The sequence below is a fragment of the Pseudorca crassidens genome, chromosome 20 (genome assembly GCF_039906515.1).
Source record: "Pseudorca crassidens isolate mPseCra1 chromosome 20, mPseCra1.hap1, whole genome shotgun sequence".
NCBI lineage: Eukaryota > Metazoa > Chordata > Mammalia > Artiodactyla > Delphinidae > Pseudorca > Pseudorca crassidens.
Window position 1 is genome coordinate 57,816,146 of NC_090315.1, and position 23,422 is coordinate 57,839,567.

At 47.5% G+C, this 23,422-nt stretch overlaps 1 long non-coding RNA gene across 1 annotated transcript; it reads left to right on the forward strand.

Annotated features, from left to right (window-relative positions):
* The first annotated feature begins 9,066 nt into the window (after positions 1 to 9,066).
* Positions 9,067 to 16,929, forward strand: LOC137215717 (uncharacterized). Its single transcript, XR_010939388.1, has 6 exons — positions 9,067 to 10,803; positions 11,000 to 11,117; positions 13,400 to 13,642; positions 14,138 to 14,300; positions 15,303 to 15,489; positions 15,833 to 16,929. It is a non-coding gene; the product is annotated as an uncharacterized lncRNA (long non-coding RNA).
* The last annotated feature ends 6,493 nt before the right edge of the window (positions 16,930 to 23,422 follow it).

Below are 23,422 nucleotides of genomic sequence, written 5' to 3' on the forward strand. Positions count from 1 at the left end.
TTTTTTAATGCTTGAACGTTCTTTGGGTCAGGAATTGGGATGGGGCGCGGCAGCAAGAGCGTGTCGCCGCTCCGTGGTGCCCAGGGCCTTCTCCGGGAGGCTCGGACGCTGGCGGTCTCGTCTCTCAAGTGGCTGGTGGTTGATGCTGGTGGCTGCCTGGGACCTCGGCTGGGACTGCCAAGGGAGCGCTTACATGTGGCTTCTCCCTGTGGCCCAGGCTTCCATGAGGAGGTGTCCCAAAGATCTCCAACTGCAGGGAGGGGGACTGCCCCACAGACTCAGCTGCCGCCTCCTGAAAGCCATTGCCACGTCTGTACCGAGGCCACACTTGCCATGGCCACGCTGTGCCCAGCCAGTGACGGAGTGTGGCAGAGACACTGAGCCTGGTCCACTCCTGGAGAACGCAGGCTCCTCTGACGGAGACCCTGGCTGGGGGACTCCCTGACAGACCTGCCGAGCCTTCCCTGAATGGCTCTCTGGGGGAGCAGAACCCCCCCTCCTTAGGTGTAGGCGGCACAGAGCGACCTTCCCAAGAGCAACTGTACAGTGGAAAAACCAAAGAAATCGAGGTCAGCATCAACAGTGATAAGTCATGTTGATCGTACGTACCCTTCCTTGATACTGATGTGACGAGAAAGACACTTTACCTCTGAAAGTCTTGGTCCCCAAAACTCATCACCAAACTCTTACCGTGAGAATAACATCAAACAAATTCCGAAACGGGAACATTCTACAAAATACCCAACCGGTGCCACTCAAAACTGTCAAGGTCATCAAAGCAAGCAAAGTCTGAGAAACTAGGATACGGGTTATAAGAAAGTCCAGGTCTAGCGGGGAGGAAGATTTACAGGAGCAGAAAGAATTGGGCTGGGCAAAGGAGTGAGGAAAGATGGGCACAGAAATTGGTCATTGCGAGCGAGGCTCTGAGCTCGAGAGGTCCTGGAGCTGCTGGCAACTCAGAGGAGACATCTGTGGCTGGAGCCCCAGGCCACCCGCAGTGTGCTGGCCTCACCCTGGGGCTGGTGACCCGATGGGGGCCCTCCCTCCAGGCATCACATCCACGTACATCAGTATCCAGAGGAGAGAATATCAACACCTCCAGTACCTTTTTCTTAGCAAGGAGGAAACTGTCCTCATGGCCCATTGGACCATCCACTGCAGTGAAAACAGGGCTACCCTGATTGGCTGCGACTAACCAGAATCTACCCCTGGGGTGGAGATGGGATCACCCTCTCTTTCGTTTTTCGGGTGTTCTTAGCAAGGAGGGTGACAGTTGCCGGATTGGTACCAAACTACATCTGCCACCCAGAGCTGGAGTGGATGCCGGAAGAGCCCTGGGAGGCTGCACTGGCGCAGGCAGGGGTCCAGACAAGGGATGGTGGTGCCTTAGACGAGCAGTGGACACGGAGAACCGGATGAATCAGATGTGTATTTGAGAGGTGGAATCAACAGGAGTTTCTTATGGATTGGATAGCTTGGTGCAAGAGGTGAATTCTCTATATGGGTTCAGTATTATACGGTGGTTTTCTTAAATTCAATTTCGTAGTGATCACACCCCAAAACCACAGAAAGCACTGTTCTATTATAAGTGTGAGCCTTCCGAGAGGAGTGATGGCATTCTCTGTGAGTAACGTAACATGAAATTCCGTAAGAATAAGGGCCTAGTTTACTGGGTGTGTTTTCTATCCCTACCAGTGACTTCACTAAATGTTCCAGTCTTGAGCGCTTAGAATCAATTCAGTCCAATTTGGAATCATTTTTAAAGGAAAAAAACCCCATTGTATTCAGTCAATTCCATGTTTAATAAAAGTATGCCACTTAAGACTTCAACTTATTAAATTTAAAATATAAATGTTTTAAGTATAAAGTAAAACATAATGGCTTTTATTAAACCAGCCCCGGTCGAAAGCCCAGTTCAGATTTCTTGTGGTTTCACATCTGCATTTACTGAGTCATTCTTTTCATAAACAACTTCTGAAATCATAAAGCCTACGTTTATCAATGTGGCTAGTACCACCCTTTCTTGATGAATGCAAGGAATAGAGCATTATCACATTTACTCTGCTCAGAAGGAAAGGTGGCCTGCCGACGTGTGTTATTACCCCCAAAAGGAATTCTATAATGCGTAAGCCCTAGGCAAATCACGGATTCCCTGCCCATATATGCTCTTATTCTGATAGCCTTGTAAGCGCTTCGAAATGGCTCTGAGCCGTTACTTTGATATCCTTCAGACCCATACGATTTGCTATAAACCTTAAACTTCATTTGGAGGCAGCGTAACCCTCAATTCATCCACAAACTTTTAAAGAAAACTGGGCAATTTCCCAAAGCAAACTGCTCCTGGAAAGTGAGATAGTGTCTCATAAACTCAGCCACTTTACAATTGATGAGGACTACACTGAAAAGTAGGACGATTCAAGTTCAAACTACCTCAACAATGATAAATCAGGATTGTAGTTGGTTTTTGTTTATTTTTGCTGTGGTGGTATTGTTTGGGGGTTATTTGGGCTTTTCGGTTTGTTAGATATTTTAATGATTGATGATACCTAGCATTGGCAGAGGAATGGATACTCTCCTTATACGTTGATAAGGATACAAATTGGTACAGCTTTACTGGAGGGTATTGTCGCAGTAGCTATTAAAATGTTTAGAATGCAGCACGTTCATTTCTAGATATTAAAGAAAAACTTACCCATGTGCAAAGAGACAAGAACAAAGATATTCCTGGTAGCCCTGGTTGCAAAAGGAGAAATTTATAAAAACCTAAAATCCATCAAGATGTAAATAAACAGGGCTTCCCTGGTGGTGCAGTGGTTGAGAGTCCGCCTGCCGATGCAGGAGACGCGGGTTCGTGCCCCGGTCCGGGAAGATCCCACATGCCGTGGAGCGGCTGGGCCCGTGAGCCATGGCCGCTGAGCCTGCGCATCCGGAGCCTGTGCTCCGCAGCGGGAGAGGCCGCAACAGTGAGAGGCCCGTACCGCAAAAACAAAACCAAACAAACAAACAAAAAGAATGAGCTAGGCCAGTCAATACCGATGATGATTATCAAGACATGTTGGTGGTGTGAGGGAGGGAATGTGGTTAAAAAACAATGAATCAAGTTTGAACATATGTTAGAGAATGCCCCCCACTCTTCTTCTATATGGGTACATGTTTGGGTAGATCCTTGGAACGGATCTGGAACTGTAGAATCTAGTCTGCACTCAGTAGTTGAATGAATTAATGATTGGACTAACACACATGGCTAGAATGTTTTCCCATTTGGCATCTGCCTTTCTAATTTTGTTCTGGAGTTTTAAACGGTGCAACTTATTTTCAAAACCTGTGGGTGATTCTCCTAAGAGGGAGAAGTCCTCTCAGGGTTCCAGGTGAGGTAGCCCTCTTTGCTGCCCAGCATGGGGACACACTTTACCTGGTCGGGATTTCACTCTGTACTGTGGATTAGTGGTGACTCACAAACACTGGTGACTGTGTTCCTGGAGCCTTTCTCCCTCCCCACCCCTCTCCCTCTCCCTTATTCTTTTTTGTATCCTTTAGATGGGAGTTTGAACACCCCTTCTGGGGAGAGACCTTCCATAACAACGCCTAGCATAGGACAGGTCACTCTGTGATCTGTGCCCTGATGGTACCGGCTACGATCTCTCTTCAAACTCAGCATAACTGTGATTATACAACCATCCTGTAGTTATGTTCAACTAAGAAATATTCCTAACCTGCAGAAAATAGTGGCAGTAGACTTGTATACAGACCACCTAGACTTTTATACATGGTTCGTTTATTCACGTCTATCTCCCCTAGACCCCGAGAGTTAAATAACCTCTTTGTGCTTCTGTGTACTGATGTTAAAAATGGGGCTCATACTCTATGTCATAAGGTTTTGGTGAGAATTAAATATCTTTTCTCTGTTTTTTATTAAAGTATAGTTAATCTACAGTGTTGTGTTAGTGTCAGGTATACAGCACAGTGATTCAGTTGTATGTATATATAACTATATATATATAACCAGAAAAGAATATATATATTCTTTTTCAGATTCTTTTCCCTTATAGGTTATTACAAAATGCTGAGTAGAGTTCCCTGTGCTGTACAGTAGGTTCTTGTTGATTATTTATTTTATTTATAGTAGTGTGTATGTGTTAATCTCAAACTCCTAATTTATCCCTCGCTCCACCTTCCCCTTTGATAACCATAAGTTTTTCTCCTATGTCTATGGGTCTATTTCTGTTTCGTAAATAAGTTCATTTCTTGCCTGCTTGCTTGCTGCGTTGGGTCTGCGTTGCTGTGCGCGGGCTTTCTCTAGTTGCGGCAAGCGGGGGCTACTCTTCGTTGCAGTACGCGGGCTTCTCATTGCGGTGGCTTCTCTTGTTGCGGAGCACGGGCTCTAGGCGCATGGGCTTCAGTAGTTGTGGCACGCGGGCTCTAGAGCACAAGCTCAGTAGTTGTGGCACACGGGCTTAGTGGCTCCACGGCATTTGGGATCCTCCCGGACCAGGGCTCAAACCCGTGTCCCCTGCATTGGCAGGCGGATTCTTAACCACTGCGCCACCAGGGAAGCCCCCATTTGTATCTTTTTTTCAGATTCCTCATATAAGCTATATCATATGATATTTGCCTTTTTCTTTTTTACTTAATTCACTTAGTATGATAATCTCTAGGTCCATCCATGTTGCTGCAAATGGCATTATTTCATTCTTTTTTAGTCTGAGTAGTATTTCATTTTATATCTGTATATATCTACATATATATCTATCTATATCTATATATCTCACATCTTCTTTATCAATTCATCTGTCGATGGGCATTTATGTTGCTTCCATATCCTGGCTATTGTAAATAGTGCTTCTGTGAACATTGGGGTGCATGTATCTTTTCGAATATAGTTTTCTCTGGATATATGCCCAGGAGTGGGGTTGCAGGATCATATGGTAACTCTATTTTTAGTTTTTTAAGGAGCCTCCACACTGTTCTCCATAGTGGCTGCACCAAATTACATTCCCACCAGCAGTGTAGGAGGTTTCCTTTTAAAAATATCTTAATACTTGTAAATCAAACTGAGTTTCAATACTAAGTAATAGTGTGACTTGTTACCCAGCAAACACTGACTGCTACATTCATCATTGTTTGTTTCATGCTTAGCGGGGTGCTGGCACTAGTAAATTCCCAATAAGTATTTATTGAATGAATGAATGAGACCATGAGCAAAAGAAAGAATTGATGAATGAATGAACAAATGAAGAGAGATACCAGGGAAGCAACCCTTTATTTCTGTTGGATGGATTAATTCCACGGAGTAGGAGGATCAAGTTACAACAACAAGGATCTCTTTTTTTATTGCCAATTTCATAGACGATATGCTTAGAAAGAGAAATGTGATCAGGCATAATCTTCTAATCGCATTAGAACAACTTGTCATGTCTTTTCTGTGGATTGTAAAGAACATCCAAATTTCAGTTCCAGGTCCCCTGCCTGCTTTAAAAACCAAACCATGCATTAATACATTCCAGGGAATTACACTCAAACTGGTTATCTTACTTATTAGCAAGGTTGATATTTCTCCTTCCCTCAACCACAGATAAAAAGTGCCATTTGGGAACACTGACAGTAACTTGAACTCTGTAGAATTCCTTAGTTTGTCTTTGTTGTATATACCAGAAATCTTAATTTTCCACTCATATTAAGTTCTTACTGCTGAGGCAAAATCAGAAGGCAAAAAATCTTCAAAGCCACTGAATTGTGTTTTTGTCTTCTTGGATTTCAGCTCTAAAACAGAGTCAAGAAGACAAAACTAATTAATTCAAGTGTCACAACTGTAATTATCTAATTTGCTTTACTCCCCAGATTTTCAACATTTAAAATTTTTTTCATGCCAGAAAGTCAGTAAATACCATCTAGAGTTAAAACATGGAGTCTTAGAAAAAGTTAATGAATTCAGCTTCTGTGGTTTTTATCAGCTTTTTTCTTAGGTTTAAAGGGACAGTGAACTTGTTTCTCTTGATCGTGTGCATGTGTGTGTGTCCAAAATGTGGAGATTTCTTTAGTTCAACTTCAGATTCTGTTACTATCAAATGTAAGTAAAATCAAATGCTTTCTCATTAAAAATAGTATGTATAGTAAAATTCCTCCTTTTCAACAAAGCATATTGGTTGCTTTTTTTATCCATAGAGCAGAGACCAAATACTGAGAAGGATGGTTGTTTGCGGGGAGTAGACTACTGAGGGTGTTTTTTTCTTGAGAATTATTCTTTGCCCTTTTATACATTGTTCAGCTTTTAGAAAACATAACCGTGTTATCATTTTTTGAAACGATAAAGGTATTAATGTTTTAAAAAACCAAATAACTAAATATTCTTCCTAGTTTCCTCCAAGTTAGCACTCCGCCTCAAAACGTCTTGCTTTAAAAGCATACAGCAGAGATAACACGTTTGCAAGCGATCAGCATATAGAGGGTTGCTGTGGCCATAGTAGGAAATGACCCAGGGGGAGAGGAAGAGGAAGTGAGAAAAGCAAGCGTCTCCTTCCTCAGAAGACAAGCTGATACCAAAGCCTGAGAAGGAGTGAGCTCAGAAGTGTCAGGACGGAACAGACCCTCCTACCGTCAAGGGTGCAGAGTTTCCAAGAAAAGGCACCTACAGGATCCCCTACCCTCAAGACTCCTCTCCGGTTCACTCATATTTGGATTTCTTTGAATCCCAACGAGATAGAAATTCCAGAACACTGTGTGCTAGAGCCCTGTCACGGGGTTTCACCTCCCTAGGATTCTTCTGCAGTGGATGCCATGTCCAGAAACCTCAGGAGGCTCCCCAGACAGCCTCCAGCCCTGCGCCGGGGCGGGGGGGAGATCTTCATTACTGACCCTCTCTGGACCTCCAGGGCAGCACCACGAGCGGGACAGCTGCATAAGTCCCCTGACACGCAGCCCGTCCCCCAGCCCCTGTGGTTTTTAGAAACCACGAAAGACACCTTCTAACCACAAACCGTGGTGCTTCAGTTTTTGGTGTTTTCCCTGGGACAGACTTTGTGGGCTCACAGTAAATCAAAGGATAACTTCCTGGCCTGTTGCATGGAATACAAAGGGTCAAGTCTACTCCTAATCTGAATGCAAACAGCAAGTAAAAGGATCACAAAAACATGCATGAAAAATTGTGTATAATTTTTGAGTAAAGGAAGCTTTTCCATGGCTTTGCAGCCATGAAGGGTATTGATACATTTGACAGGGAAATGAAGCTGTTCTGTGTGAAAGTGCACGCCACAAACAAGCGAGAGGATGTGACAGACTGGGAAAACCTATTTGCATATCCATAGGCCTGATTTCTTTAACATGAAAAGCGCTCTGATGAATCAACAAGAAAAAAAATGCGTGAGGCAATCAACAGACAGTCCTCAGAAAAAACAGCTATTAACTGCTCTTAATAAGAGGCGTAGTCTCACTTGGCAAAAAGAAACGCAAATTTAAATTTCACTTGTGGGGGGCTTCCCTGGTGGAGCAGTGGTTAAGAATTCGCTTGCCAGTGCAGGGGACATGGGTTCGAGCCCTGGTCCGGGAAGATCCCACATGCCGCGGAGCAACTAGGCCCGTGTGCCACAACTATTGAGCCTGTGCTCTAGAGCCCGTGCGCCACAACTGGAGCCCACGAGCCACCACTACTGAGCCTGCGAGCCACAGCTACTGAAGCCTGCATGCCTAGAGCCTGTACTCTGCCCCGCTCGCTGCAACTAGAGAAAGCCCCGCGCCCAGCAACGAAGACCCAACGCAGCCAAAAATAAATAAAATTAAAAAAAAATAAATGTATAAAAATAAATAAGTAAATAAATTACACTTGAGCCACCCTTTCCATCTATGGACTGGGAAGGGGAGTGGTCTCCCTGGTTGGGAGGAGAGCTTCATGTTTACTGTGTACGCCTAAGTCCGTGTCTTTAGAGTTTTACGCCAGGAGCATACTTTGCCTTTTCAGAAAAAATGTTTAAATGCAAGCAAACAGAATTCCTAAGCAAGAAGGTTTGAAACGGAGAATTTGTGAATGTTACAGCTTCTCCCGCAGGGCAGAGCCGTTTGGCCGTTCCGTTCATTCATGCAACAAATATTCTCTGAGCAATTATTGTGCCTGGCATTGTTCTGGGCCCTGAGAAACAGCGAATAAAGGCCCTGCCCTCGTGGTCCTGGCATTCTGGCAGCGGAAGACAGACAGTAAATAAACAACTCAGTATGTGGTACGCAGATGATGATGAGAGAGAAAAAACAGGCAGGGAGGAGAGATGGAGAGATCTCTGGTAGGCAGTTGGGGTGGCCCTTGTCTTTTTTTACATAGGTTTCTCAAGAAAGTCCCTATGGAGACAGTGACATTTGAACTGAGACCTCAAAGAAATGGGGGAGCCAGCTATGGGGATATCAGGGGCAGGGGGAAGTGTCCTAGGCAGAGGGAGCCCTCCGTGCAAAGGCCCTGTGGCAGAAGCGAAGCTGGGATGCTGCAGGAGAGCAGGGAGGCCAACCAGGCTGCTGCTAAATGAGCAAGGGGGAGAATGGGAGGAGATGAAGCCGGAGAGGCAGTGCAGGAGCAGAGTGAGGTTTACACAAGGCGGAGAGGACAGGCGAGGCCCGCCCAGGCCCTGGCACCGTGCCAAGCTCAGAAGGCAGGCTCTTGCTTAAATCTGTTGGATTTGAATTTCAAATGCAAAGGGTCATTGTGTTAAGGGAAAACTCCCTCTAACTACTGTTTTTCCAGCCTTTATGAAAAGAGGGCATCGAATCATTTTTTTTTTAATTTTCTGCTTCAATTATTAATGCTTTTAAATGTTTTGTTTTATGTAGTGATAAATTACATGAAGAAGAAAGCCGATGTGGTCTGGGCGACCCTTCTCTAATGAGTTGTTCTATGCCGGTTGCTAAGATTTTATCAAAGACTTCTGCATCTGTCATTCCAACTGTTGATGATCTGTTTTTTGTTTTTTTGTTTTGTTTTGTTTTGTTTTGTTTTTTTGTGGTACGCGGGCCTCTCCTGTTGTGGAGCACAGGCTCCGGACGCGCAGGCTCAGCGGCCATGGCTCACGGGCCCAGCCACTCCGCGGCATGTGGGATCTTCCTGGACCGGGGCACGAACCCGTGTCCCCTGCATCGGCAGGCAGACTCTCAACCACTGCGCCACCAGGGAAGCCCCTGATGATCTGTTATTTTTGAGAAATAAGATTTTTTTCATGGTTCTAGAACATTCCATCATAAGGGTACCGTAATCATTTAACTTTCTGGGATTGAGTGTTAGAGGAGGGTTTGATTTCACTATCTTCCTCTTCCACCCTCTCTTCCCCCCTCTTCCCCCCCTACACACACACGTGCACGCACACACGCACCCATACACCACACACACAACACATCCTTCCTCTATCTTACTAGCAGAGGTTTTCCGGAAGGGACATTTTCTAGGAAGGCAGAGGGCACATGTGCTGGCATGCTAGGAGGAGAGTTCTGGAATCCTGGTAGGGAGTTCCATGTATGCTGATTCTGGAGCCCATCTGCCCGTGGCTTGGTGAGAAAGCCGTGTGAGCGAGATGCAACCCAGGCCCCTCCCACACGCAGGCCACCTTGAACTCCCCACTGGTGCTGAGAGTCACGCTCTTTCCCACCCCACACGTTTATCCCAGCTGGGCCCTGGGACCTTTATCTGGAGTCCCCCCTCCTTCTTGGCCCCCAAAATAACAGTTTGTGGGCGATCTGAAACAAGGTCTCTCCCATACAGTCTCCCGGGCAGGGGGAGCCGCCCCTACTGCTCTGGCCAGGGCACTGGGCCACATCCTTACCAGGGCGCTCCTCCCGCCAGGCTGGCAGTGGAGCCGGGCAGTCAGGGCACGGGCTCTGGGGACGGGCGGTCAGCGTCAAATCCATCTCCAGCCTTTGGCGTTACGTACTTGGTTCATGTTGGGAAGACACACACTACACCTACCATACACGCACATGCACAGACACACACACACACACACACAAAGGGAGCGGGGACAGTGAGGTTGGGAATTAGTTCCCTCCCTGCCTGGGCCTCTCCCCCAGGCCCAGCTCTGCAGGGCAGCCTGTCCGTCCAGCTTCGCCACACCCACCCCGCGGCCTTGTGCGGGCTGAGGAGGGCCAGGGCTCTCTGCTTTTGCTGGCTTTTCTCTGCTCTGCCCACATCTTCGTCAAGTCCCCAGTCTGAACTGACCACGTGTTTCCTGCCAGGAGCCTGCCCGGCCCTTCAGGCCTTCTCTTCTAATCTTGCTGCATCCCCAGCTTCACCCTGACGTGACTGGGACCACCCGGGGTGCAGCCCCCTTCCAGGTCCTGAGCAGGAACCAGGCAGAAGCCCTCCACCCTCGGGTTCCCCCATAACTCCCCAACCAGGGTCTCCGCCGAAGGACCCACGTGCCTGATCTTCCCTTCTGCTCCCCAGACATTTCCTGTGGAGTCAGCAACAGAGGGCGTGCCCCACGCGGGAGCCTGTACAGTGTCTTTGTGCAGTTTAGAAAGAGGCGTCCCTTCCTCAGGATACTTTACTTCCATCTGGCAGAAAATCACTGTAATGTACTGATTTTGTATCTAGAAAACTCTCAGGGTAAATACACAAATCTACAGCATCTCTGCCGTGAACGGCAGGCACCCCTTAGAGGGCGTCCTTGTGCAGTGCACAACCTGCCCTCCCAGGCCCTGCCTTCCTGGCTTTTCTCTCTATATCATATATGTGTTCTTCCCAGCTCTACTCTCATGACTGAGCATTCAGCATTTCGACATCTTGGGAGGAACTCTAAGGTCAAATGGTCAAAATCAACATCTTGCTAGAAAGATCAGGTACCCACCTGCCCTGTCCTATCTAGAGGTGATAACTTCCGGTTTAGTCTTAGGAGGTGGACTGTTTCAGGGAGAACATGTTAAAAGATATCAATCTAAATGTCAGCAAATATATTTTCTCCTTTACATGTGCCAGAGACTCTACTCATCTCAATCCTCACTGGCTTGTGAATTTGTTCTCTTCTCCATTTTACAGATCCTAGAAATCGAGCCTCCCCAGGACTAAGCACCTCCCCCAGGGCTTTTCTGTACTGCGTTGTCTTCCCACCCTCAAATCCTCTAACTCAGTACATTGGAACAAGAGACCAGAGAAGGTGGGACACGTGACCACGAGGACAGGGTTGTCTGAGTACCTTGGGGCGTGAGCTTGGATGTCCCTTTGCACTTAGGGAAAATTTCTACACCGCAGTCAAAAGCCATTTTAGAAATATACGCTGGGAAGATGATAATCGTAACCTTTAATGACAGTGGCGCTTGCAAAACGTACAGTTCAGGAAGGACTGATGCTTTATCCAAAAAGCTCTTGTTAAAATCCAATCATCTTGAGCAACAAGCATTAGCAGGAGATGCCTGCAATGAACAAAAACACAGGAAAGGTTAATGGCCTTCTTTGCTAAAAACGATTCAGGGCTTTATCTCGCATTCCAGCTCAGCCTCAGATCTGTGCATATGCTGAAGATTTTTTTTTTTTTTCGTTTTGGTAATCAGGAGAAAAATTGATTACCAAAATTATAATTAAGAGCTGGGAAGATATGCAACAATTTGGCTGCTTCATTTAGCGTGTATTTCAGGTTAATTGCATAATTTTACTAATGAAGATATTTGCATGAATATCTTCAGTGGCTACATTCAATTTATTGTGTAATGAACACTCTGCTAAGCAGAAGACTTCACTTCTTGTTGGATTCAGGGTGAGACAAAGGCTGAAACTCTCAATGGGTTTCTAGTCTCCCATGTCAGGCTCTTAATGAGTAAATCCGTTAAAGTCTCCTGATGGCATTTACACTGCCCACTGATACGACTGGATTTTTCTCTAATTTTGAAAAAGACTATAAGATTCCAAAGGAAGTGGAACAACCCCTTTTATTACCAGTTCTTGAAAAAGTATATCAAAAAGAAGTATTTTTCCCATGCCTATCCAATTTTAGTTTACGTGGGTCATCACACCTTATTTCCATTTAAAGAAAAATAAATGTGATGCCTAAAATTATAAAGAGATTAGAAAATATAAAAAATCAAAAGAAAATAAAAATTACCCATAATTCTGCTATTCAGAAAGAACAGTGTTAAAGTTTGGGAGTGTATGGCTCTAAATATTTCTCCTTTGCGAAAGTGTACTTTTCATTTTTTACCAAAATGGATTTACCGTATGTACAGTTTCTTATTTAAGTTATTTCTTCACCTAACAGTAAACTGCGAACACGTTCTATATCAGTAAACATTTTTTCTACTGCTGTGTAAAGGTACGAAGTTTTTCATGGTGTGGACGTGTCATAATTTATGTAAATGACCCCTTTTTGTTGGATGTTTAGGTTGAATCCAGTTCACTTTATAAGCAGCAGGCAGTGAACATTCTCAAAGCTCCTTGAGCACGTTTGTCATTATTTCCTTAAGATAAATTCATAGATACTCAATGCTTAGAAAGCCTGGATAGATGTTGCTAACTTGACCCTAGAAAGACGGAAATTTTAAATCCCACCAGCAGTGTGGGATAAAGGTGCTTTTTCCTGCAGTCTCACCAACATGGGGGCCTGATGCTATCATTTGAAAATGGTAGCTAAAGAATTTCTCTCGCTGTTGATTTCGTGTGCTTTTCTTCAGTGACTGGTGGAACTCATGATTATTTATCGGCCATTTATGGTTCTTCTTTGTGAATTGCCAGGGCAAGTGCCTTGCCCATTTGTAAAAACTGGGTTGTCCGTTTTTCTGTTTCAGGATCTTCCTATGTTTTAAGAATATGACCATTAATCTGTACATATGGTCCAAATATGTTTCCATTGATTTCAATATTTTTCTACTGATGCAAAAAATAAAATGATTACATTTTGTTCACCACGTTCATTCTGTGGGAGGAGCCATCCCTGGGAGGGCCGGCAGGTCGGTGTCCCAACGCCAGCAGCTAGCAGGGGGTGTGCTTGCCGGCTCAGGCACTGCCCAAGTGCTTACTGCCCCAGTTCACTTAATTCTCATACTATTATCTGCATCTTACAGGTGAGGAAATGGGGGTTCAAAGGGCTTCAGTACTTGACCCAGGTCACTCAGGAACAGCGTCAAGATTTGAACCCAAGCAGTGTCTCTCCAGGGCCAGAATCAGACTGCAAGGTGTTGCTAGTAGCAACGGATGATAGCGCAAGCATCCATTGCTGTGAACTTCAGGCTCCAGCCAGCTGTACCTGTAGGAAGTTGTATCCATTAGGAATGCGTGACAGATGGCACAGAAACTCCAACCACAGTGGCCTGAACAAATAGGGGTTTTCATAAAGGGTTGTTGAATTATTGCTGTGTGTGATATGCCAACGGTGAATTGCGTGTGACAGTGTCTGTCCAAACCTTGAAGCACCTCTGACAGTATCCATGACTACGTGTGTTTTTATAGATATTTGCCCTGCTTCTGGGTGAAGGCAGAAGAGAGAAGGCAGCGGCTGAACGTGTTAAGTCGGAGGCCCGGTTGATAGTGGAAGATGGCTGGGCACCAGCTGATGGTGTGCACTCGTGATCAGGGGCTTCAGCTCTTGGGGCCAGTTCCGATGGGCGTGCAGGACGCCCCGTGGGGCTGGAAACGAGGGGAGCAGCTGCATGCGATTTAGAAGCATCCCTACCCAGCTCTACCCAACCTAAGGTGCGTACTCTCCCAGCTCAGCAACCCTGCCCAGGTGCACACCCGAGAAGCCTGGTGGGTCCAGAGCCCTCATCATGAAGGAGCTTGGGCCTCTCAGTGGCTTCACTCCCCTGCTTGCTGTGGGGAAAGACCACAAGTGAAAGAGCCGGACGACACCTTCCCCGGGTCACCATTAGCATCCTGGGAGGATGAGGGCAGCGTACAGAGGAGAGAGAGACAGAGAGGGGTGCCTGGCTCGGACCCTCCCTCGCCGGGGCCAGCTGAGGGGGCGGCTTCTCTTTCCGCGCCGAGGCTCCCCGTGAGTTGAATCTGGAAAATGCCAGGAAACTTCCAAAAAGCACAAAATAGTGTTCCTTTAAAAAGCTATTTAGCGTGACTCTAGAATGCAAGGAATGATCCTAGGTGGATCCTGGATTGGGGGGAACTTGCCGCCCAGCATAGGATTGGATAGTGAAATGTGGATTATTATTAAGTAATATGTGCAATCATATTAAGCTTCCTGAACTTGATCGTCATATCCTGATTATGGAAGGGGAGGTTCCTGTTCCTAGGGGACACAGGTGACCTCTCGAAGGATCAAGTGCCGTGACCCTGCACGTGTCCCCAGAAGTCGAGGGCGGCTTCCTGGGAAGATGCTGACAGAGGACGTTGTTAACAGGTGAGGATTCTGGGTGAGGGGCATGTGTGAGGGGTGGTCATTGTTCTGTCCTTGCGACTTCTCTGCGGGTTTGAATTTTCTTCAAATTGTACCTCTTTTTAAGTGTTATTTAAAATTCTAGGTGTGATCATCATGGGTGCTAAGGAATTGTTGAGAGCCCAGTCCAGGTTCCTGAGTCCTTCATGAATTTGCCCCAAATGACCTGGGGTGGCAGGTGACCTGTGGGGCCCCCCGGACCCCCTTAATGGGGACACGTCTCAGCTCCTGGCGGCCCTGTCAGCAGGTGGCTCAGCTGCACCCACCGTCAGGCCCTTCCCGGCGGCCCTCGCCCGGTGACCCACCAGTGCTGGTGTGTGAAGGCCTGGCCGTCTCGGCCCAGCTGGGGACAGCTCTGAGGGCCACCTCAGCTCCACAGCTCCCGGGGGGCAGCTGACCTGTCCCCTCCCCCCTCCTCAACAAACGCCCACTTGTCAGCACCATCCCAGAGCCGGCTTCCCGGGGGTCCAGCCTGCCATAGGCCTCCAGCCACGTCCCTGTCACCTCCACTCACACGCCCACGTCTCCCCTCCACCATCACCCCTGTTCTGCCCACACGCGTCACGCACCACGGACATTTCTTCCTTTAAAGCAGTTTTGTCTGAACTATTTCCAACGCATAGACAGAGAGAGAGACCAGGATGATGAATACCTGTGTGCCCCTACACAGCTTTATCAGACCTCAGCCTAATGTCACGTTTGTTCAAATGTGGTTTTTTTAAGGAACAAAGCATCACCGATTCAGCGAAGGCCTCCTGTGTACCCGTTCCAGTCCTTCCCCTCCCCACCCGCCCCTCCTGACGGTCTCCCGCCATCAATTTGGTGTTTCTCCTTCACGTGTATGTTTCTATACTTTTAACATAGCTTTGTGCATCCGTAAACAATATGCAGTATTGTGTTTAAGTTTTTAATCTTTATGTAAATATTATCATTCAGACCGCATCATTCCACGGCTTGCTTTTCCAGCCCCAGGTTGTTTGTGAAATGCCTCTGGATGTCTGTGGTCTGGCCCATCCGATCTGCCTGTAATACACCCCATGGATTTCAGCCTGGCTCCTGTTAAGGGACGTCTACGTCTTTCCTCCGGACAAGCGGTGCTGCCGTTGCCGTTCTCACCCACGGCTGCTTGAGCCTCCGAGACAGTGGCCCAGAGGTACAGTGACGTATCAGGGAAGTAAGTGTGGGAACAGGAGTGCGCAGCAGGAGGCCGCCGTCTGAATCCCAGACAAAGCTCATGGCTCAGAGTGTGGGCCCCGCGAGGCAGACCCCCTTTCTCGCTCCTTCCCCACCGCTTGCTTCCAGCCCCCCAGCACCTGATCAGCCACCACAGAAGTCAGGTTTCTCTGTAGCAATGCTGTGTAATCGATAGTCCCAAGCTCCAGGCTTACCCCAGGCATTTATTTCTCATTCATGCATCTGCGGGGGAGCAAGGCTTGGCTCTGTTCTGGCCACTGGGCTGGGTTCCAGTCTACTCCATGGGTCTTTTATTCCTGAAGGGCTGACGGCTTTCTGGGACACGCTCTCCTCAAGGCCAAAACTGGAGCGCAAGAGGCCAAGCCAAACCACGGAAGCTCACGTAAAGACCCTGCTCCCGTGCGGTGTGGACTGTCTGCTTGTAGAGTCCATTGGACAGAGAAGTCCTGAGTTGGTGGCGGAGCCCGCTCCACCCGCAGTGACGTACTGGTGAGAGCAGGAGGGCGAGGAGAATGGTGCGCAGGCCAAGCCGCCCGCCACGGGTGCAGACCTTCTGCTGCCGTGCCCCTCCTCCCACACGCGTGTGTACGCACAGGCACGCACATACACTCAGCCACAGCCTGTCCTCACCCTTCCTCCACCGTTCCCTCCTGCCCACTCCCCCCCGCCCCCAGTTCTTTCCAGAGCTGAATTGGGTTGGGGAGTGACCAGGTGAAAGCAAAGGCATCACCAGGAAGTAATGTATCAGGATTTTCAACAGCCAAGACGTGGAAGCAACCTAAATGCCCATCAGCAGAGGAATGGATAAAGAAGATGTGGCACATATATACAATGGAGTATTCCTCAGCCATAAGAAGAATGAAATAATGCCCTTTGCAGCAACATGGATGCACCTAGAGATTATCATACTAAGCGAAGTAAGTCAAAGACAAATATCATATGATATCACTTATATGTGGAATCAAAAATATGACACAGATGCACTTATTTACAAAACAGAAATAGACTCACAGACATAGAAAACAAACTTACGGTCACCAAAGGGGAAAGGGGGAGAGAGAAAGTAGGAGTATGGGATTAACATATTATATATAAAATAGATAAACAATAAGGACCTACTGTATAGCACAGGGAACTATAGTCAATATCTTATAATAACCTATAATGGAAAAGAATCTGAAAAAAATATATATATATATATATATGAAACTCAGTCACTTTGCTGTACACCTGAAACATTGTAAATCAACTATACTTCAATTTAAAAAAAGACAGTGATGTATTAGGATTTTCCAGAGAAACACAACCAACAGGACGTGTGTGTGTGTGTGTAATGTATATAAGTGTATATAAAATTTTATATATGTAAAATGTATATATATGTATATAAAATGTATATAATGAGGAATTGGCTCATTTAGTGATGGAAGCTGAGCAGGCCTGCGAGCTGCTGTCTAGGAAGCTGGGGCCCTAGGAAAGCAGCTGGTGTAACTCAGTCCAAGTCCAAAGGTCTAAGAACCAAGGGAGCTGATGATGAAAATCCGGGCGTGAGGGCAGGAGGTGAGATGAGATGTCCCAGCCCAAGCAGGGAGGCAGGAAAAAGGGGGGCAGCTTCCTCCTTCCTCTGCCTTTTGTTCTACTCAAGCCATCCACGGGTGAGATGAGGCCCACCCACCCCGGGAGGGCATCTACTTTACTGAGTCCGCAGTTTCAAATGCTGACCTCATCCTGAAGCGCCATCACAGACACACCCAGAATAGCGTTGCATCTGGGCACAGCATGGCCAGTCAGGTTGACATAGAACATTAATCATCCCATACTCCTCTTGCCTAAGCCTGTAGAACAAGGTTATTTGCTAAAAGATCTGAGAGTGCACTCGGTGTTACACAGGAAGTGGAGCGTGGGTTATAAATTCCATTCCAAATTGTCAAGGAGCCACAGGCTTCCATGGGCACAGCCTGTGACAGGTGTGTGATGGCTCGTGTGCAAAGCCATTTAGCTTGTTAACGAGTAAGAGTCTGGGTCAGCAGCACACACTCAGGGACTGTGGTTTGTTTAAACAATAAGAGGATGGTATAGGGATCAATACTCCATTCCATTCTCAAAAGCCAGCGACACCCAGCTTCTGTGTAGGTCATCCGTGCTGTGGATTAACATGCCCCCAAAATACTGAGGCAAGTAGCCATCATTCAGCACACCCTGGCCTCTTCATTTCGTCCTGGCTGGGTAAACGGGAACCATTAGCTGCATTATCCAGTGTTAGGAAATCAATAACGTACTGATTATTGATAGACACGCACTGCTGGCAAAGGGGAAAAAATTACATGAGGGCTTTATGGGGTGATCGCTCTGTTCTTTAGAGCAGTGGCCAACTTCAGCTTTCAGTTCCCTGTTACATACTCACCCAGATTTATGGAGCTTTTGTAATATCTAATTGGGATTGGTGACACGACCCTTGCTTTCACTCTGTGGGATGTTTTAAGCATCCCACACGTCTAGACGAAAAGGAAAGAAGCAATAGAATCGCATCCAATCTTAGAAATTATAGGGAAGGGACTTCAGGGTAATTGAAGGCCCGCCTTATACTCTGTATACATTGTTTCCTTTAATCCTCAAATATTATTCTCTCCACCTCACAGGTGATGGAAATGGGGCTCAGAAAGGTGAACTAACTTGACCAATGTCACTCAGCCAATCAGTGGAGGAACTGAGATTCAAAAGGACAGTTGATTAGGAAGGCCACTCCCCCCCTTGCACTGGGCCTTATCCCAGGTTCTCTCAAAGCCCCAGTATTTTAGTGATGTCCCTGAGGTGCACGTAGAGTGAGGGGGACAATGACAGTGGGGCAAGGGGGTCAGTAACAGCAGTAGTACTGGTGTGATTTGGAAGTCAAGAACAACTGCCTCTCCAGTGGGACTGTCCCCTCCCTGCATCTGGACCCAATACCTTTCATAATGTAGCCAATGAGTTGCATTTACTTTATGGCTACCACATGCCATTGCTGGTCTGGAGGTACTTAAGCCTCCTGGGGGTTCTTCGTAGGAACCTCCCTCAAGCTGGGTCTGCCTTGTCCTGTACTTGTGGGGATTGGGGGTATTTAAGACGGATTCTTAGCATTCAGCCTCGTTAGATTGACTCCAGCTGTGCTCCTACCATCCTTCCAACCTGTTAAGATTTTTCCAATCTCGATCCTATCATCCAGCGTAAGCGCCGTCTCTTTTTGTTCTCATCTCCAAATCTGACACATATATCTTCTGTTTCATCTGAGATGGGCAGACAGACGGGTGTACACGTGAAAATGAACTGTCTAGGGCATCTTCTAGGAGCGCACCAGCACTTGTCTGAGAGGTGCGAAGTCCTGCCCAAGTTCTGTAACTCCTTCTTCCGGAGCATTCTAACCAGTAATGGTGAAAGCGCGTGTCCATCCAGGTCTCAGAGACCTTCCCTACAATCTGCCTTACAACACTGGGGGGGAAGCCCCACGAAGGCAGGGGCTGTGTGAGGTTCCGCTCACCCCTGGGTCCCCGGCACCCAGCCGGAGCAAGCGCACGCACACACAGGTGTTGAATGGGTGAGGGGGTGAGAAATGACGCCACACCATCACTCCGCAGCTCCACCCCTGCCCTGCATCCCAGCAGGTGAGTCTCTCTGGGTAAAGCAAGTCTCTTGGGTTTCTAGAGTGGTGGCTCTTGAATGGGGGCGTCATCACCCCACCCTAGGAGGTGCTCTGGAAGTTTGGGGGGGGGTTGTCACGATGCCTGGCGTAGGCAGTGGCCTTCAGAGGGACACGCGATATCCTGCAGTGCATGGGACAGTCAAGAAAAGGTTGTCTCTGACCTGCGAGACCTTCCATTATGTGTGTGGGCATTCATGAAGGTGGACACTTCTGCTTCCCTGTAAACACAAGACATCTTTTACACAGTTTTAATCCACATAGAATATACTGGTTTATATTCTTACGTGGATGAGTACAAAGGCGAACAATAGATGCAGCTGGAGACCTTCAAGGAACGTTCAGTCTGGCTAAGGAATTGAGTGGAATGAGAGAGCATAAGAGGAACTCTGGCCCCTCCCAGTGGAAAAGAAGTGAGGTTGGAACCGGGAGGAGTGGCTAGGAGTCAGCTAGGTGAAGGGAGACAAGAGTGAGCCAGACAGGAAACAGCGCGTATAAAGGCCCTGCAGCAAGTAGGGCAAGACATTCAAGAGAGGTCACGAGGGCTTCCCTGGCGGCGCAGTGGTTGAGAGTCCGCCTGCCGATGCAGGGGACACAGGTTCGTGCCCTTGGTCCAGGAAGAACCCACGTGCCACGGAGCAACTAAGCCCGTGCACCACAGCTACTGAGCCTGTGCTCTAGAGCCCAGGAGCCACAACTACTGAGCCCACGTGCCACAACTACTGAAGCCCACGTGCCTAGAGCCGTTGCCCCGCAACAAGAGAAGCCACAGCCATGAGAACCCCGCGCACCGCAACAAAGAGTAGCCCACGCTCGCTGCAACTACAGAAAGCCCGCGTGCAGCAGCGAAGACCCAACTCAGCCAAAAAAAAAAAAAGTAAACACAATTTTAATAGAAGTTAGATGACATCAGCCCCAGCACTCTGGTTTGAAATGGAACCGACCATTTGAGAGGCAGAGTTGGGGAGAGGGACCAGAACCAGCTGCCGTGGCCGCTCTGCTCAGGATTAGCTTGGGGGCTGCAGCCTCGGTTTCTTATTCCCTTTAAGGAAACCCAAGGGCTTTTTCAGACTCACGAAGAACCACCGAGGGACCAGGAAAATGTTCCAGGGGTACTTTGTGCCTCTACCACCCCCCACCCCCCACCCCCCGCAGGCTGTCAAACGCTGGCCGTTATAGACCCAATCATAATGACGGTGCTTTCTGGAAATCTCTGCATTAATTACCATCATCGGAGAGACGTCGTATGTAGTTACATAATAGCTTCCCAAGTTTTGCTGGTCTGAGGCAAGCTAACAAATTTGTAGCTATTAAGGAACACAAATTGCTCTGCTATGTTTTAAATTCGGCAAATGGAAAACTTTGTTTAGAGAGGTGGCTGGAATGCAGAGCAATTAGTGTCTAATAATTGGTTAATGTTGGAGATGCTGCACAGAGATACGGTTTAAAATGCCTGCCTTAATGTCTTAAGCGAAAAGAGAGAGGAATTTGAAGAAACCATAATAGGGTTAGGCATATTAATATAATAGCATATTTTTACAAAATGTAAAAGGCTCTTGTTCTGCCTTTAAAAGGAACAGCTAATGCCGCATCCTTATTTTTACCACTTAATTGCCCTGTCTTGGATACTAATGATGGGCTGATTGAAGTTTAATTACGGAGGGATGGAGATGGAGAGGCCGGCTGGATTGGGAGGGAGGGACCAAGGGTTGAAAGACACCTGGGAACGCACGTGGGGAAGGCGGGTCATCAGGCCACCCCATCGGTGCACGGGTCCCGGTGACGTCATCACACCGCAAGGTCTCGGCCCCTTCAGGCTCCCTGACGCATTTACCGAAACATGGTGAGAACTCACGGCACCTTGGTTCAGAGAGGCTGGTGGGGTGACGGATAACAATTTACTGTCTTCCGCCCAGAGCCCTTCTCTTCCTGTAGACGTGGCTGCTCCCCTTCCTCTAGGGCGGTGGTTCTCTCACCTGAGCATGCGTCACAGTCACGTGCAGGATCGACAAATCAGATTCTAATTCAGAGAACCTGAAGGCGGCCCGAGAATTCGTGGTAAGCCCTGGCCGATGCCGCTCCGATGCCACACTTGGAGGCCCAGCGATGCGGGAAACTGCTTCCCTGTGACCCAAGATGGACTTTCCCATGGATTGTTGGCAAATCTCAGTAGAAGCAGACGCCCCTCGTGGACGAATGTGAGTCTGGGAACTGGGCGCAGTTGATGGGCAGAGCAAAGAGAGAAGGCAGGCCGGGCAGAGAGGGGCGGACAGGGAGAGGAGACGGCTTCCTGGTTCCAGTCCCCGAGGCCCGTCGTTTCCAAGGTTTGACGTCAGCTAATGAGTTGCCCTTTTGCTTACCTAGTTTCCGTGGGATTTCTGTCACTGTAACCCAGAAAATTCTGACCACCACGGAAGTGCAGACCAGAATGCCAGTCTGTGACTGTACAAGGCCTCACTGATAACGGTGGTCTGTGCAACGTGGTCTCTTCCCGTAAGAGGAGGCGGGACGGAGATGTGGAAAGAGCAAGAGCTTGGGAGAGGGTTGCCAGATAGAAATCAGGACGAGCAGCTAAATGCGAATCTCAGAGGACAAATGATTTTTAAGGACAAGCATGCCCCCAATATTGCATGGGATATACTTATCCTAAAAAATCATTTGTTGCTTATCCGAAGTTCAAATGCAACTGTATTTTTATTTGCTAAATCTGGCAACCTGCGCCGCGGAGCAGGGCAGACCCAGGTTTGCCTCTCAGCTCTGTTACTGGCTGTGACGTTGCCGGTGTCCGTACCGGACGTGCGAGCTGGCCTGGTCTGGGCAGTGGAAGCAGTGGCAGTGGTCGGAGAGCAGGAGGAAGGGAGAAGGCAGAGTGTTTGCAGTGGCCGCCCTTCCTACAGGGTCCCCGCTTCTGCTGGATGGCCCTCGGTGGATCCAGAGCCGCAGAGGCGCACGTCCTGATTTTTTTCACCCTAGATCGTTTGTCTGTCTAGGACGCCATATAAACAAAGTCATACATTATGCACTTTGGGGGCCTGGCCTCTTTCATTCAGCATGATGTTTTTGAGATTCCTCCATGTTGTTGTGTTTATGAGTTCATTCCTGTTAGTTTTTTCCCTGCTTTATTGAGATATAATTGACGTATAACATTGTGTGAGTTTAAGGTGTACAACGGGTTGATTTGATACACTTGCAAGTGATTATCGCCATACCTAACAGCTGCATCACATCACATAATTACCATTTCTTTTTCTTCCTTTTTTTTTTTTAAGTTTCCCCTACTTGTGCTACAGTTCTGACTGCTACCTGCTTCTTTCTTTGTTTTTTCTTTTGGCTCCCTTGGGTCTTCATTGCTGCACGCGGGCTTTCTCTAGTTACAGCGAGCCGGGGATACTTTTTGTTGCGGTGCACAGGCTTCTCATTGTGGTGGCTTCTCACGTTGCAGAGCATGGGCTCCAGGCGTGCCGGCTTCAGTAGTTGTGACACGTGGGCTCAGTAGTTGTGGCTCCCTGGCTCTAGAACACAGGCTCAGTAGCTGTGGCGCACGGGCTTCATTGCTTCGCGGCATGGGATCCAACCCGTGTCCCCTGCATTGGCAGGCAGATTCTTAACCACTGCTCCACCAGGGAAGTCCCAGCCGTTTCTTTTTCATGGTGAGAACATTTAAAATCTACTCTCTTAGACAACTTTCAAGTGTAAAATACAGTATTATTAACCATAGTCACCGTGCTGTACATTCGATCCCCAGGACTTATTCATCTAATTTCTGGAAGTCTGTACCCCTTGACCAACATCTCCCCTTTTCCCCCAGCCCCTGGCAACCAACATTCTAGTCTCTGTTTCTGTGAGTTCAGCTTTTTTTAGGTTCTCCATGTAAGTGAGATCATACAGTACTTGTTTTTCCCTATCTGACTTATTTCACTTAGCATAATGCCCTCAAGGTTCATCCAGGTTGTTGCAAGTGGCAGGATTTCCTTCTTTCCCGTGGCTGAATAATATTCCGGGGTGTGTGTGTGTATACACACTGTATCTTCTTCTTTATCCCTTCATCTATAGATGGATACTTAAATTGCTTTTCATATCTTGGCTATAGTGAATAATGCTACAGTGAGCATGAGAATGCAGATATCTCTTCAAGATCCGGTTTTCATTACTTTGGAAATATACCCGGAAGTGGGATTGCAGGGTTATATGGTAGTTCTATTTTTAGTTTCTTTAAGGA